A 15453-nucleotide genomic window follows, 5' to 3' on the forward strand; every position below is an offset into this window, starting at 1 on the left:
AGGAAAAAAAGCCTCTCATCATTACAACAAACACTGACACCGGGGGAGTATAACTTCTGAGTCAAATTATGGTAACAGGTAAACATCTTTCAACATGGATCATTAGAGGAGTTAACTGTTGCTATAAACCCAAAGTTAGCAGCATTAGGAAGCTACCTGGGGACCTTTAAATTAATGTCAATCCTGGGGACCTTTAAATTAATGTCAATCAGGAAAATGCGAAAGATTTGTGAATATTTACTCTGCAGCATGATCTTTTAGGTCTTTCCTCATTGTTCCAAAGATCAATGGTAGGAAAAGGCATTTGTTCAGCAGAGAGACGCTGAGAGGAATTTACCACAATACTGAGAGCTAATGATGAAGTGCCTCCAGATTTTTTCTTCCTACTAGTACCTTAGCAAGCAGACTGCAGAGAAGTACCCTCTCTTGAAGTAACAGCAGCAATATAAGTCATCTCGATTCCCTTGGCTCACAACATGATGGGTGTTCTTGACTGCTATCTAAGAGTTAATTGAACCCATCAAATGGAGCCATTCTTAACCCTGGTCTAAACAGCTTATGAACTGCAGGCACACATTTTAATCCCTAATGTAGCTAAGTAAAAGATTTTCTATCTGCCGCATCCATCCACTGTTCTAATGCAGCTGGCATGCCCGACACGTCATTTGGGAGCTGTCACCACAATGAGGAGATTTATAAGTCACATAACATTAGAATCAAGTTGTTATGACGCCACTGAATAGAGAGAAAATATGACTTTCTAATGTTTGCAAAGATATTGCTGTTGCTTTTAGGAAGGAAGGCATTTTGCAAAGCTGAATAATAGGGCCTGTGACAAAATACTGTGCAATAGTATATTAAATAACCCACTGCAAGAAATGTATGAGGTTCAGATGGAGAACATTTCCAAAAATGACTTCTGGTTCACAAAGAAATTTAAGTTAAAGCTCACTCGATCAACTTTGCAGCCACAAAGCTCTCAATCAATGTAAGACAAACTCGGCTTTTCAATGAAGACAACTTCCAGGAGCCTAACACAGAGGTACCATTATCCCCTTCATTTTTCACATGCTATGCAAGAGTTATTTTCTTTCATTGTACATCAATATTGTGTATCAATGCAACACCAAAGATTCAGATGTGGTTTTTTTCCCCCTACTTCCTCCCTTCCCATATATTTAATTTGGGTCTTAAAAGAAAGCCTAGCAGCCCCTTGGAAATTCATCAATGTTGGTTGTTTTTTGTATTTAATTTTCTACATCTATGTGGCTTCTCCCCAAGTAAAGACAAGATTCCCTGAAGGAAGAAACTATTTTGGTTTTGCCTGGCACTTAGTAGGTCAAGAGAAAAAAATATTTATATACTATCTACTATGTGATAAAGAATTTAGAGATAGTATCTCACCTGAGCCTCACAACAACCCTGAGACGTAACCTGCTCTTATTATCCCTATTTTATAGTTGATTAAAATTGAGGCAGACAGTAGTTCAAAGCCTTGCTCAGGGTCACAGTAAATAACGGTCTACAATTAGATTTGAACTCAAGGCTTCCTAACTCCAGACCCTCTGACTCTATCTAATATACCAACTGGATGCCTTGAAAGTAGGTATTTCATTTTTAGTTGGTGAAGGAACAGACGGTAGTTTCTCTTCCTTATTTGCGGGCTATTCCCCTGGCTATACTAGATGACGAGTTTGGGACTCTTAAAAAGGAAAGGAACAATATCAAGTGCTGGTAAATCCCTAGACCCTAAGCCTCCACAGAATAACCTTATGCTATTCTGCTGTACACTCTTGCTGAAGTGCACTTTCCAAGGCCTATCCTAACATGTCCAGTTTCCTAATATAAAATGTTCTAAGTGGTTTTTCAGGCCGACCTCCTTTTTGGTTCTGCAGTGTCTACAATATCAACAACATCAATATCAACTTCTTGGCACTGTGTTGTCATCAGTGTAATAGCTCTCCTATAGTCCTGCTTCCATCAACTAAACTGCTACATGTTCCCTTTATTTCCACATGAAATTATTTTTCAAGATGGAGAAAGTTTAACTTGTTCTCTCTGCCAAAATTCTGAGCATATCCCTATAGTGGGAAGAATAAATCAACTCAAAGCACTGCTATCCTAATAATCCCAAACCATGTCCTGCAAAGTAATAAGGAGAACACAGAAGCTTTCATTTGGGAACATCCCATATCTGGTTTATAAAATCAGTAGCTAAAGTGTAATTCACAAATAATTCTTCCTCTTCACTGCATCCCAATAATTAATCAATAAACTTGAAGTTTTAAATGTGTAAACCTGGGATTTCTTTATAAAGTGTGAATCTCTTTGAATCTTAAAAGAAAGCAATGTCCTTGTCTTGGGCCTGTACCTACAACAGTAATCAGTTCATTAACGAGCTCACACCATGGACATAGCTCCACACACACACCTCCCCACCAACAAAAAGATTTTGATATTGGAAGAAATCACCTTGGGGGAATTTCTCCCTCTCTTTTATTTCCTGAATCAACTTCAGGGAGTGTGAACACTTGTGGAGTGGTGGAACATATGCCCTGTGGAGTTTTTAAAGACATGGACATTCACAGGCCAGGAGAAAACTACTTAACTACATCTTTGGGAAACTTGCTGAAACCTCCTAAAAGAGAAAAATGGACTGGTTCCAGGATTTATAACACAACCAATTATCACACATGTTTCTTATACATATGCCACTGTACATTAGTATGATTATTATGAGCCCAATCTCCCCAATAACTTTTTCTTCAGGTGGAGAGTATCCTTTATGCCAACTGTTTTTATGATACCCCCTAAGTAAATATACTCTTCTAAAAACTACTTCCTGATAATCCACAGGAAACACCCTACTGGGGGCTCATTAAACTCTGCTACTAGAAAGCCCAATCCCTCAAAGAGTTATGCCTAAGGCCCAAAGGCAAGAATTATTCAGGAGTCAATAGAGCCTGCCAATGCAAGAAGGAAATGGAGAAATGACTTCAGAGGGAATGCTGGATGTCTCTTACCCATCTGTATATAATATGAATGTTCAAATTAATCTCTTATCAAAACTTTAAGTCAATCCTTAAGAGTATATTATTATTCTCGTTGAGGAAATGATTAAAGGACTAAGTCCTTCATCACTCACCTTAATCACAAGAAAGCCTTATAATTTTTGAAATGTCTATCGGTGATAGAAACAACCAGGGCACCAGAGAAAAACCGTTTTAGGGTTCTATAAGAATACTGAGCCTTGAAGCCTAACAGAAACTCGTACCTAAGGAGAACCTAGGAAGGATTCTATGAAATTAGATAAAAACTTCAATGTTCCCTACACCCACACAGAGCACTGATAGTCTTCAAGAATTGTAGTATGCCATCTCTCAGACTGGCTAGGTTGACAAGAAAAGATAAAAGTAAATGTTAGAGGGCATGTGGGGAAAACTGAGACACTAATGCATTGTTGTTGGAGTTGTGAAATGATCTAACTGTTCTGGAGAGCAATCTGGAACAATGCCCAAAGGACTATCAAACTGTGCATTCCCTTTGACCCAGCAACATCTCTACTGGGCCTGTATCCCAAAGTGATCATAAAAGAGAGGAAAAGGACCCACATGTGCAAAAACTGTTGGTACCAGCCCTTTTTGTAGTCACAAGAAACTGGAAATAGAGCCAATGCTCATCAATTAGGGAATGGCTAAATAAGTTGTGATATGTGAAGGTAATGGAATATTACTGTTCCATAAAAAACGATGAGCGGGCTGATTTCAGAAAAGCTTGAAAAGACATATATGAACTGATACTAAGTGAAGTAAGCAGAATCAAGACATAATTATACACGGTAATGACAAGAATATGTGATGACCAACTGTGATAGACCTGGCTCTTCTCCACAATGTGGTGGTTCAAGGAAATTCCAATAGACTTTGGGTGGAAAATGTCAATCACATCTAGAAAGAGAATTATGGAGACTGAATATGGATTGAAGCACGGTATTTTTGCTTTTTTTTTTTTTTTTTTCTTTCTCCTGTTTTTTTTCCCCTTTTGGTCTGATTTTTCATGTACAACATAAGTATAGAAATATGTTTTTTAAAATGTCACATACTTAATCTATATCAAAGAGATTGCTATTTTGGGGAAGGGGAGGCAAGGGGAAGGAGGGTGAAAAACCTAGAACGCAAAGTTGTACAAAAATGAACATCGAAAACTATATTTACATGTATTTAGAAAATAAAATACTATAAAATATATATTTTGGAAAAAAAATCGCTGTGCCCTCCCCCAAAAAATCCTTACCACCATGTATCCCGCCTGGTGACTGACATATGTGTGTTTGTCTGTGTGTGTGTGTGTGTGTGTGTGTGTGTGTGTGTGTGTGTATTTTTTTGATTCACTAAGTCTGGCTAAAACACTGATATCCAATACATCAGTGGACTCAATGCCTTTTCAGCTTGGTAGGGCCCTATGTTGTCCTGACACAGCCTTCAGGTGTCTAAGATCAAACAAGGTCACTAAAGCATCAACAACAACATGTTTGTTTCTATTCCACAGAAAACCCTCAAACACCATGCTAGGTCAAAACTCCCTCTAGTCAAAGTAAGTTGCCATACCTCTTCTTGCAGGGCACCTAATCAAAATGCTCAAGAAAGAAACTGTAGAAAGCTGAAAAAGTAGTAAATGATCCTGTCCTAAATTCTTATCAGAAAGAGGTTTAGGAAAACCAGAGCAAAATTTACATATTAATCAAGACAAATAAACATGTGGTGATTTAATGAGTAAACTGTTATTTGGATGACAATTTAATCAGCATAGGTTGAAAGGGCCATCATTGCAGCATCCTGTTTCTGCTACAATATTGATTGAGTTACTGATTTCAGTAATGCTTTATTTTACAGGGCACAAATAACCATGTAATTACTCTTTAATTGAATGGTAATTGCTTGTTGGCAATTATTTGTTAAGTTTTCAGTTTAATTACAAGGTCATTTGCGCTCTGTAAAATGAAGAGATGTCTTTTTTTCTTTTTAAAGTTATTTGCCCAAATGATGGCATAAGCAGAGAAAAAGAAAGTTATGCAAGACCCAAGGCAAAGAACCCAACAATAACACTGAACCTGGCATTAAAAACGCCACAGGTGAATCTTTGACTACTTCAGCTTTTGCACGATTAATATTAGATAGCACATTCTGAAGACAAATGGAAGAATGCTGTACCAGAGAATCTTGATTTCCTCTGGGGTCCAGGCCACCATTTAAAAGAATCTACCTGGACAGTTTACTTTCATGCAATGTGCTTTAGAAGTATTAAATTGTTAACACAAACTTCTGGGACTAGAGAATAAACCAACTCAAAATATATTTCTGTAGTCCTTTCACATCTCTGCTTTGGAAGTGGATTACCACCACTATGTTATCTCAGGAGCCCATAAACTCCATAGAGTCGACAGTCATTAAATAAGAGGGGGAAGTATGTCTTCTTTTGTCAATGAATGATATGCCTATTATGCTGGATAACAAATGAAGGGTACCACATTTTGATGGTTAAAATTTGGAAATTTCACATTCGTGCTTTTTATTGTGCCCCTGACCATTTATGAATCAAGAGGTTGAAGAGTTTCCTGTTTCAAACAAAAACAAACAAAAAAAGATAGCCAGTAAATAAATCAATGATCGATTTCCCAAGCCTTCCAGCCATTTAATCTAAAACATACAGTCAGCATTTGATTTAGTGAGGAATCGTACATAATACCATTTTCTTCAAAGGCAGTTGGTTTTATTATACTTAAAAGGAACATTTTCTCAGACTTTTGAAGGGAGAGAGGCACGTTGCCAGTAATATAAGTATCCCACCAAAGATATTAACAGTTATTTGGCCAATCCAGAACAGCAAGATCACTGAAGACAGGGAAAACTAGACCAGCAAACTTCAGCTTAGGCTTTACTTTTCTTGTCCGTAAACAGTATTTGAAATCCCTTAAGGCAATTCCTGATCATGGAACCTTAGTTTTCATTGAAGTGACACTAAAAATGGAACTACCTGAGAAAGTATGACTTCCCTACTTGTAAAATTGCTGCCGAGTGGCAGTGCACTGGACAACTGGCCGTGAAATCGAGGAAAATTTGTGTTCAGTTGCCACCCAACATATCATCTGTGTGACCACAGGTAAATCCCTCAACTCTTCAGGGCCACAGTCAGCCAAGAGGTGCCTATCTCCCCCAGTGGAGCAAGTTGCTATCTACCAATTAACAAGCAATTAGGTGACTACTCTACGCCAGGTACTGTGTAAGATGCTGGGAATAGAAGCATAAAAAATGAATCAAGCCCTATTTACAAGGGCAGAGATACCAAGTACACATGTAAACATAGAGAAGCATAAGGAGAAAAAGAAGATCATCTCCAGACCTGCACTAGCTGTTTATCTCTAAGTGACTTAATACCTCTTAGCCTAAGTTTACTTTATAATAACAGCTCTGTAAACCTTTAAGAACTATATAAATAATAACCGTTTTGATGATGACTATGACCATTTTTATTATGCTAGTTATTGTATAACAAGATTGGGAAGCTGGGCACTAGGTGGGAGAAGAGATTTCAGGAAAAGGATGGTAGCTGACCTGTATATTAAAGGAAGAGTAATTCTATGAGGTGAAAACAAGGAAGAAGTGCATTCCAAGCACCTGACAAGACCATTTCAAAAGCAGGGAAATAGGAGACAGAGAGTTACAAGTGAGAGACAGGAAGACCCATTAAGTAATTAAGCTGGATCACAAGTTGTGGGAATGGGAATAAAGTCCAATAATCTACAAATAAAGGTCTGGGCCAAGATTTTGCACATTTTAGTCATATTAAGTTGAAGATATCTCAGAGATATTACATTTCCAAAATTAGTGAGATTAGTGATTAGTGAGAGCAGATGAATAAGAGAAAAAGGATACAGACCCTTGGGAACAGCCATAGTTAAGAGGGTATGATGTGCAAGCAACAGAGACTGAGAAGCAGGCTTACAGTTGGCAAGAAAACCAAAAGAATGCATCCCACATGAAAAGCCAGAGAGCAGAGAGTATCCAATAGGCCTATCAGTCGGTCATCTAGGATTGATAATCAAAAGGAAATAGAAGCAAAAACATAAAAGACACCATATGGGTCAAGGAGAAATATAGACTACTGAGAAGAGACTATTGGATATTAAAATTAATTTTTATGCTACAATTATCCTAAAATGAGGAAGCTACAAGTTGAGATGAGAAAGCAAACCAAAAATCACGGAAATACCCCCAAACTCACACTGTCTTCCACCACTATCGTTCACTTCAATATCACTTCTTGCTTTTCAGTAGAGTATAATGGACTGATAATAAGAACCTTTTAGATCTGGCATTTACTACACCAATTCAAGGATGCCAAGAGCTATTAAATTCTGCTTGACCCTCTGAGATTAAGAAGAAAAACAAGCTTGGACATCACACAGCAACTTATTCTCATGTTCCCTCTGTGCTGACCATCTCTGAGACTCCCTCCAACTCTTGCAAATCAAGGGTACCAAGAGTCTATCACACATGATTAGATAACTAATCACATCAGAGAGAAATAGTCAACTCAGTGACAAGGGAAAAGCCATCCATGCAAAAGGGTTGTTAAGGGACAGGCCAATTCTCCGAGAGCCTCCACAGCTGTGGATCATAGCATCTGAAGGTGTTGTGGAATGGAAAGGAGATACATTGGAGGAAGAGAGAAAAGGAGAGAGGTCAGACAACGCAACGGCCTCTCAGTCAGAGAGGTCAGAGACCGCAACTGCAGCTCAGTCTTCTTGTATCATTGTCTCACAAGAGAAGATCCATTCTGCAGGTCTGGATTGGATCTCCAGCAGCCACTGTCAGGTGGCTCCACTGTATTCCGACAAATGGTCAATTAACATGACATATGAAGTTGTTGAAACTGATAAGTGAGGACCACTCACTATGGTACCTTTAAAAAATGGGACTTCAGTTCAGCTATGATGCTCTGTACTAACACTATCCCTAGTATACGATAGAAATTCAAAGGTTGGCTCATAAAGGCCCCAAGAAGTATCAGTGCAAAGACCTCTTCTAGGCCTCCTCCCTCCAAGCCATAACAATTCTCAAGATGTAGAAGGTATCCTCCAGCAGACCATTAACCAACTCCCTTTGCTAGATCTTAAAGCTACAGACACTGTAAAACCATCAACATTAGTGCCATTTTTAAGCCATGAAAGATATATACAATGTCCCAAAAGTCTTTGTGCAGTTTAAAGCTATTCAAAACTTAAAACTGCACTTAGCCTTTTTCAGTATATGCTATATGATGGGCAAATAAGGACAACAATATTGAACACTACACCATAGATTTGGAAAGTTCAGAGCTCTGTTTCTAAACTATGGAGAATGTTTTGAGATTTGTGTAAAGCTCATATTTCTATATTAATTCACAAAAGAGTTATGAGTTCACTCACAGGGAGGAATTTCAATATGGGAAGTATACTACCTTCCATTTTATGTCTTAGCACCTAAGATTTCCCAGTTGAAGGACTTGCCCAGGTCACAAAATTAACAATGTCACTTAAAAATCCACAGCCTCCAGCAATCTAGGGAGTACATGACATTGTCTCTGCAATCTACGTATAATTGTTAATAAACCAAATTATTTATGTCTAACATGTTTAAGATAGTACCTAATTCTGCAATTTCCCTTTATTAAAGAAAATTTTGACAAAAGAGATCATTTAAAAGTTGACAGAAAGTATCACTCCATTTCTGTGACTCACCGTCTATTCAATTCAATGTTTCAAGGTGCAATGATACACTTTTGGCCAACTTTTCTTTTTTCGTCCAAAAATAACTACATCCCAATGAAGGCTGCATCATAAGTGCTCAGACAGACAGCTCTGGGTGAGTGACCACTCTCATTCTCGACCACAGCCCCTTCTTTATTTGCATGGGCAATTCCAATAAGCAGAACAACCATCTGTAGCCACAGTTAACCAAACAAGCCCTGAGATTATCAAACCAAATAATTCTCTTCACCCCACTAGATGGATCACGTAGTTGTCAGACACACTGTTAGAAACAAAGTTATGCTTGAATTTACGGGGAATGGACCCATGGACTCATACATCACTGAATGTCAGAGTTGGAAGGGACCTGAGAGGTCATGTAGCTTTAGTATAATAAAGTGAAAGCTAACAGGGCCCTTAGAAGCCACCTAGGCCCAAATCCTGTCATTCTGCAGAAAGAGCAATGAGGGGAAGAGAGAGAGAGAGAGAGAGAGAGAGAGAGAGAGAGAGAGAGAGATCTCCTCTTCTCTCATTGCATCTTGTTGCATTGAACATGTGTGTGTGTGCATGCAGGTTTATCTCTTTTCTTCCTCGATCTCCTCTTCCCTCATTGTGTCTTGTTGCATTTGAACATGTGTGTGTGCGTGCGTGTGCATGCAGGTATACACATCCACACTCGCCCACACCATATCCCTGCATTTACTGGCTCTCTCCAGAAGACACCACCTGAATAGTCAGCTTCTCCAGTAAAGAAGTGATCACTCCATCTCTCATATCCCAGCATCTTTGGGCTAGGTGGAGAAATCACCGAATTTCACAGTTGAAAGGGAGCTCCTTGTTATGAGCCAGAACTCTGTACTTGAAACAAGGATTCTTACAAGATGCTAACTCAGTGGAATTGATAAGATAATGGTTATCTAGTTTAGCGTAATGATTAATAGTTCTCTAGCTCAGTATGATTGATTTAATCTTACCACAAATAATGGTTCTCTAGTGATATAATGATTGGTTTATACTCAGTATACTGTAAATGACCTAATTATAATAGAGCATAGAAACTGGGACAAACTCAGCCAGGGTCAGACTCGGAGAAGAGAGAGGACCGGAGCTCAAGCTCTCAGAGCCAAGGAGAGAGATTCACTCCATCTCACACCCCGTGGTGGCTGGCCTGTCCTCCTGCATTTCCTCCACTGAGACCAAGCTAGCCCTGGCCCCTGGCAAGGAGACAATAAGGAATTTGGACTGTAACACCTGGCTATTCTCCTGAGAATTACTTTGCTGAAATGTAAGCTGGTCCAAGACCTCCAGAAAACCAACCAGAACATTGTGCCTCCTTGTGATTGTTTCCCAAATAAGGAGGGAAGAGAGAAAAAGATGTAGGGGAAAATCCAGACAATGTGAAAACAAAAGCTATCAATAAAAATCTATTTAAAAAAAACCATCGGCTAGATGATTTGAACAATTTAATAGCTATCAGGCCTCAGCATCTCTATATGTACCCTCCCAATAATACCCCCAGCCGCCCCTAAATCCCAGGAGAACAATAGCTCATTTCAACTACATAAGATCCTCTCTGGCAGCCATTATGAACATTTCATCACATCATTACTACGTTCAGCATAATGAAGTTGAAATCAACTGAAAAGCATACCATAAACAACAAGAAAAAACCAAGAGCCAAATTCTGATGGTCTATGATTCAAGTTCTAAGGGAGCCATAAACATACATATACACCCCCCTCTAGGCAGGTCCAGCTGTAGATTCCAAACAAGGGACCACCTTGGCTCAAAGTTACAAGAGTTTGCCCCAGTTCAAATGTACACTAATGGTTTGCCTAAAGAGAACTACAATTTGCTCAGGCTAGTTCGGCGAAATATAAAAGCACAAATATTTGCCAGCAATGTAGAGGACAAAAGACAAAGATTTGCTGTAAAACAGGCATCTCTCCCCTTTCAAACATAGGAAGAAGCACATATAAATAAAGAATGAGAGTATCAACTTTGTATATTTTTCATCTCTATCTAGTCAATCTGTCTCCCATTACTCTTGTACTAGAAAATCATCTCTCTGTTGCTTACATTGTATGCATCCATTTTCTTTAGACATCCTGAAAATAACTTATTTCTGTTCTTGGACAGCCACTGCTTATCAGAGGATCATATGCTGAAGAATTGGAAGAGACCACACAAGTTCTCCAGTCCATCAGAAAAGGAAGGGGTTTCCCCCAAGTCAAACAGACAGAGTCAAAATTTGAACCCAGGCCCACTGGGGCTTGGAACCCAGGCTACCACATTTCAATTCCACCACCACAAGTGAGTGATGACTTAACAGCCCCTGCTACAAATACAATCTGTCTTAAACATCTTAGTATCCTTTGAAACCACTCAACCTTAAAGCAGTACTAAGACTTTCACAATATCTCTGCCTCTATCTCTCTCTGTCTCAAACACACACACACACACACACGGAGGAAAGCTTACTTAAATCTTAAAGTAAGTTCTCTTCTTGCTATACAAATCACTGCTCAAACAGCACATTTCCTTTGTTCACCTGAGATATAAGAGTTGAAGTTGATGTATTTAATTTTGGCCACTGAAAGGACTGACACAATTCTAGAATACAAACATTTTGACAATTCAACTTCCAAAAGGTGAAAAACACACGGACTGATTGGGCACACAACCCTGGGAAGGAGTATGGCCCAATTAAAAAGTGCTAACAATAGAATCAAGAGACCTATATTTAAATCCCTTCCCTTATGTCAACTTAAGCTTCCTAGGGCCTCTAAAATGAAAAGGTTTCCTAGCTGGTCTTTCAGAACCCTTTCAGTTCCAGATCTATGGGCCTATGACCCTTCTCCCTGAAAGTGAGGTCTTTCTACTTGCACAAAAATACCTTGGTCTGCTCATCCTTTTCCAGGCACTTTTGTCAAACAAGACTGGAATCACACCTCAGGAAGCTGAGCCATTTTGAGCAGCAAGCTCATTTTTCAGAGACTAAGGTGAGATGGGCTAGCTTAGAACAAGTCTGGTATAGTATTTCTAGGATAATTGGTAGCTTCTTTGGGAAGCAAATCTCTGGGAAGGCTAAAACCACAACAATACCCCACATCATTTCCTTTGGTAACCAAACCCTCAGGTTAAATATCAGGATAGCAGGGGACAGTGTCCCCAAGTAGTACCTTAAAATGAAAGAAACCCACTGAAGAAACGTGAAGTCTGCAACGAGAGAGGCCTTAGTCTTTAAAAGTCACAATCATAACAAACAGGTGTATCCACCTTTTGGAAGGTGAGTTGTCCAAATTATATCTTCAAGTAAACTGGGCTAGAAAAAAATCCCACAGAAACAAGCTCACCCTGAAAAGTGGGAGCACAAAGTAAGCCAAGTTCATTCCAGATTTACAGTGTAAATTATCTATTTCACCAAGGGTGCAAATAAAATTGGGTAAGTACAGCTTTAAGAGTGTACCACCCCAAAATCTGTGGTCTCCCTATTGGTCTGTCTTCCAGGAATCTGGGGTCACTGCTGAGCTCTAAATGTTCCTTGTATCTTCAGCCAGTATATATTCTGAGCTTCCTTTCAATGAATGGTAGCCCCACAACACAGAAACCCTTTGGCTCACTTCCGACAGACGTTGGCACCTGCGTGGGCATGGCACAGAACCTCTCTGTGCATCAGCACACACACTCTCATTTACACATTCAATGCTGCAGTTTCTCACCTTTAGGCCTGTTGCCAAGAATAATCATTTTTAAATCTTTTTATCCTTTCCTAAAAGGATAATTATAAATGTGAGACTGGCAAAAAAGTAGAAGTGTTAGAAAAGTATTTGGAATAATCTCCTCTGCTTGAATAAGAGAAAGTAGATGGGTGAAGATAGGAATTAGGTAAATCAGAGAAGAAAAAGATGGAAATTTCTATTTCATTTGTCTTGCTTTATTGGGGTTGCAAGAAGCAATCTGACAAATGTTAATTTGGACACCGAGGAGAACTAGGGTCCCAGATCCCCCTTAGCAGTCCAAGGACAGCAAGAGCCCCAAATCTGAAAAGCTTAAAGGATGAGAGCCAGCCACTAGCAGTTGCTATCACTGCTCAGCAGATATCCATGTAACATGCATGTAAAACAGCCGTTTGCTGCATTTCCCTCCCACAAGTCACACTTAACTCTTGACTATGCTTTCCCCATGGAGAAAAATATGATCTTTTTTTGCCATTTGCTACAAATGACTCGGGACTGGCCAATCTCGGAGCCTCTTCCTCTATGAAGATAGGTGTTTCCCTTTTGCTAAATAACCATGAGCATGGTTGTGGCAATTCTTAATGGTGTGATTACCTCGGACTCTCTAAGGTGGGGGTAGTAATCCTGATAAAGTGACCAGATAATTTTAAAATGCAATTTATCTAAATTAGAAGAACATAGGATAGTTTACCTCTCAGATCTGTGGAGGAGGAAGGAATTTGTGGCCAAAGAAGAACTAGAACTATTTTTATCACAAAATAGAAAAAATTAATTATATTAAATTAAAAAGCTTTTGTACAAATAAAACTAATCTGGGCAGGAAACAATAAACTGGGAAAACATTTTACAGCTAAAGGTTCTGATAAAGGCCTCATCTCCAAAATATAGAGAGAATTGACTCAAATTTATAAGAAATTTGTAAATTTATTTTTAAAATTATAAGAAATCAAGCCATTCTCCAATCAATAAATAGTCAAATGATACTAACAGACAATTTTTGGATGAAGAAATTGAAAATATTTCTAGTCATACGAAAAGGTGTTCCAAATCATTATTGATCAGAGAAATGCAAATTAAGACAACTCTGAAATACCACTACACACCTGTCAGACTGGCTCAGTGGAAAGGAAAAGATAATGACCAATGTTGGAGGGGATATGGGAAAACTGGGACACTGATACATTGTTGGTGGAATTGTGAATGGATCCAGCCATTCTGGAGAGCAATCTGGAACTATGCTCAAAAAGTTATCAAACTGTGCATACCCTTTGATCCAGCAGTGCTACTACTGGGCTTATATCCCAAAGAGATTTTAACGAAGTTAAGGGACCTGTGTGTGCCAAAATGTTTGTGGCAGCTCTTTTTGTTGTAGCTAGAAACTGGAAGTTGAATGGATGTCCATCAATTGGAGAATGGTTGGGTAAATTATTATATATGAATGTTATGGAATATTATTGTTGTGTAAGAAATGGCCAGCAGGAGGATTTCAGAAAGGCCTGGAGAGACTTACATGAGTTGATGCTGAGTGAAATGAGCAGGACCAGGAGATCATTGTACACTTCAACAGTACTGTATGATGATCAATTCTGATGGACGAGGCCCTCTTCAACAATGAGATGAACCAAATCAGTTCCAATAGAGCAGTAATCAATTGAACCCAGGGAAAGAACTCTGGGAGATGAGTATGGACCACAACATAACACTCTTTCTGTTATTATCTGCTTGCATTTTTGTTTTTTTCTTCTAAGGTTATTTTTACCTTCTTTCTAAATCCAATCTTTCTTGTGCAACAAGATAACTATAAATATGTAAAAAAATACAATTTATCCTAAGTGCTCTACTTTGAACACAATGGCACTCAATTCTTTACTTTTGACCACAATGAGTAAGAGAATGGCATTTGAATTAAGGGTGTTCCTTTGAGTGTAATGTCAAATTAGGCATCCCACACCAAAAACCTGAGGCCAAATGATACCACAGTCTCTGACTTGGGCAAGCTTGCTTTCAGCTCTCTTGTTCTTAATCTTTCTGGATGAGGACTGAACCTATGATTTTATTGGTTTAAAAGGAACTTCCAAGTGAGGAAATTTTCTTTACCACGGGAGACTGGCACCTCCTCTGTAATTTCTAGTCTTAGAGAGTCACCTAGAAAAATGAGAAGTTAAGTGACTTGTCCAGATCATGGGACTGTATGTCAGGTCCTAACTCTGCAACCAGCTCTTTTTCCACTTTACTTCTGATCTTTCTCTCAAAATTACACAAAGCAGGTAAAGATTATATCCTCCTGTTAGAGGTGCAAAGGACAACCAAGTACCTTGGTTACAAAGAGAAAAAGGCTTGGATATTAAAGAGATGGGCAAAGCTGTTTCTGTTACGTAAACAGAAACAGCTGCATTTGATGCTGTAGGGGGCACGAGCTCGTCAATTAGAGCTCATTTTATACTCAGGTCGTACTTACGTGACTTACCCCAAAATGATAAAGATGCACTATTTGAACTCAAGTCCTTAGACACAAGATACAGCACCCCTCCTTTCCACTAAATAGCAGATGAGTGAGGTGGGTACCTACAAGCATCCCTACCCTTATTTTAGAGCCAAGGAAACTGAAGCCCAGAAGGGGAAATGCACCAATGTCAGACAGCTAACCCGTGTCAAAGACAGGATTTACATCTTCCTGTTCCTGGTTGTAAGGCCAGTCTGCTATCCACTATGGAACACTGCACTTAGGCTGGCACACAAAGAACCAACGAAGGCAATTCAGAGTCTCCTACCTCCATATCCAAGTGGCCTCAACTCTGCTTAAGGCTACTCCATTCACAGTCCGAAGCTCTCCAAGTAAGCAGCAAGAGGGTGGCTTGTTATGGCAGCATGTGATATACACTGAATCCTTGAGAACCAAAATGTATCTTTAACCTTATCAGAACT

At 39.1% G+C, this 15453-nt stretch overlaps 1 protein-coding gene across 1 annotated transcript in view; it reads right to left on the reverse strand.

Moving 5' to 3' along the window:
- Positions 1-15453, reverse strand: part of DACH2 (dachshund family transcription factor 2) — a 433454-nt gene that overhangs the window by 221013 nt on the left and 196988 nt on the right.

The sequence above is a fragment of the Sminthopsis crassicaudata genome, chromosome X, assembly GCF_048593235.1.
Source record: "Sminthopsis crassicaudata isolate SCR6 chromosome X, ASM4859323v1, whole genome shotgun sequence".
Classification (NCBI taxonomy): Eukaryota; Metazoa; Chordata; class Mammalia; order Dasyuromorphia; family Dasyuridae; genus Sminthopsis; species Sminthopsis crassicaudata.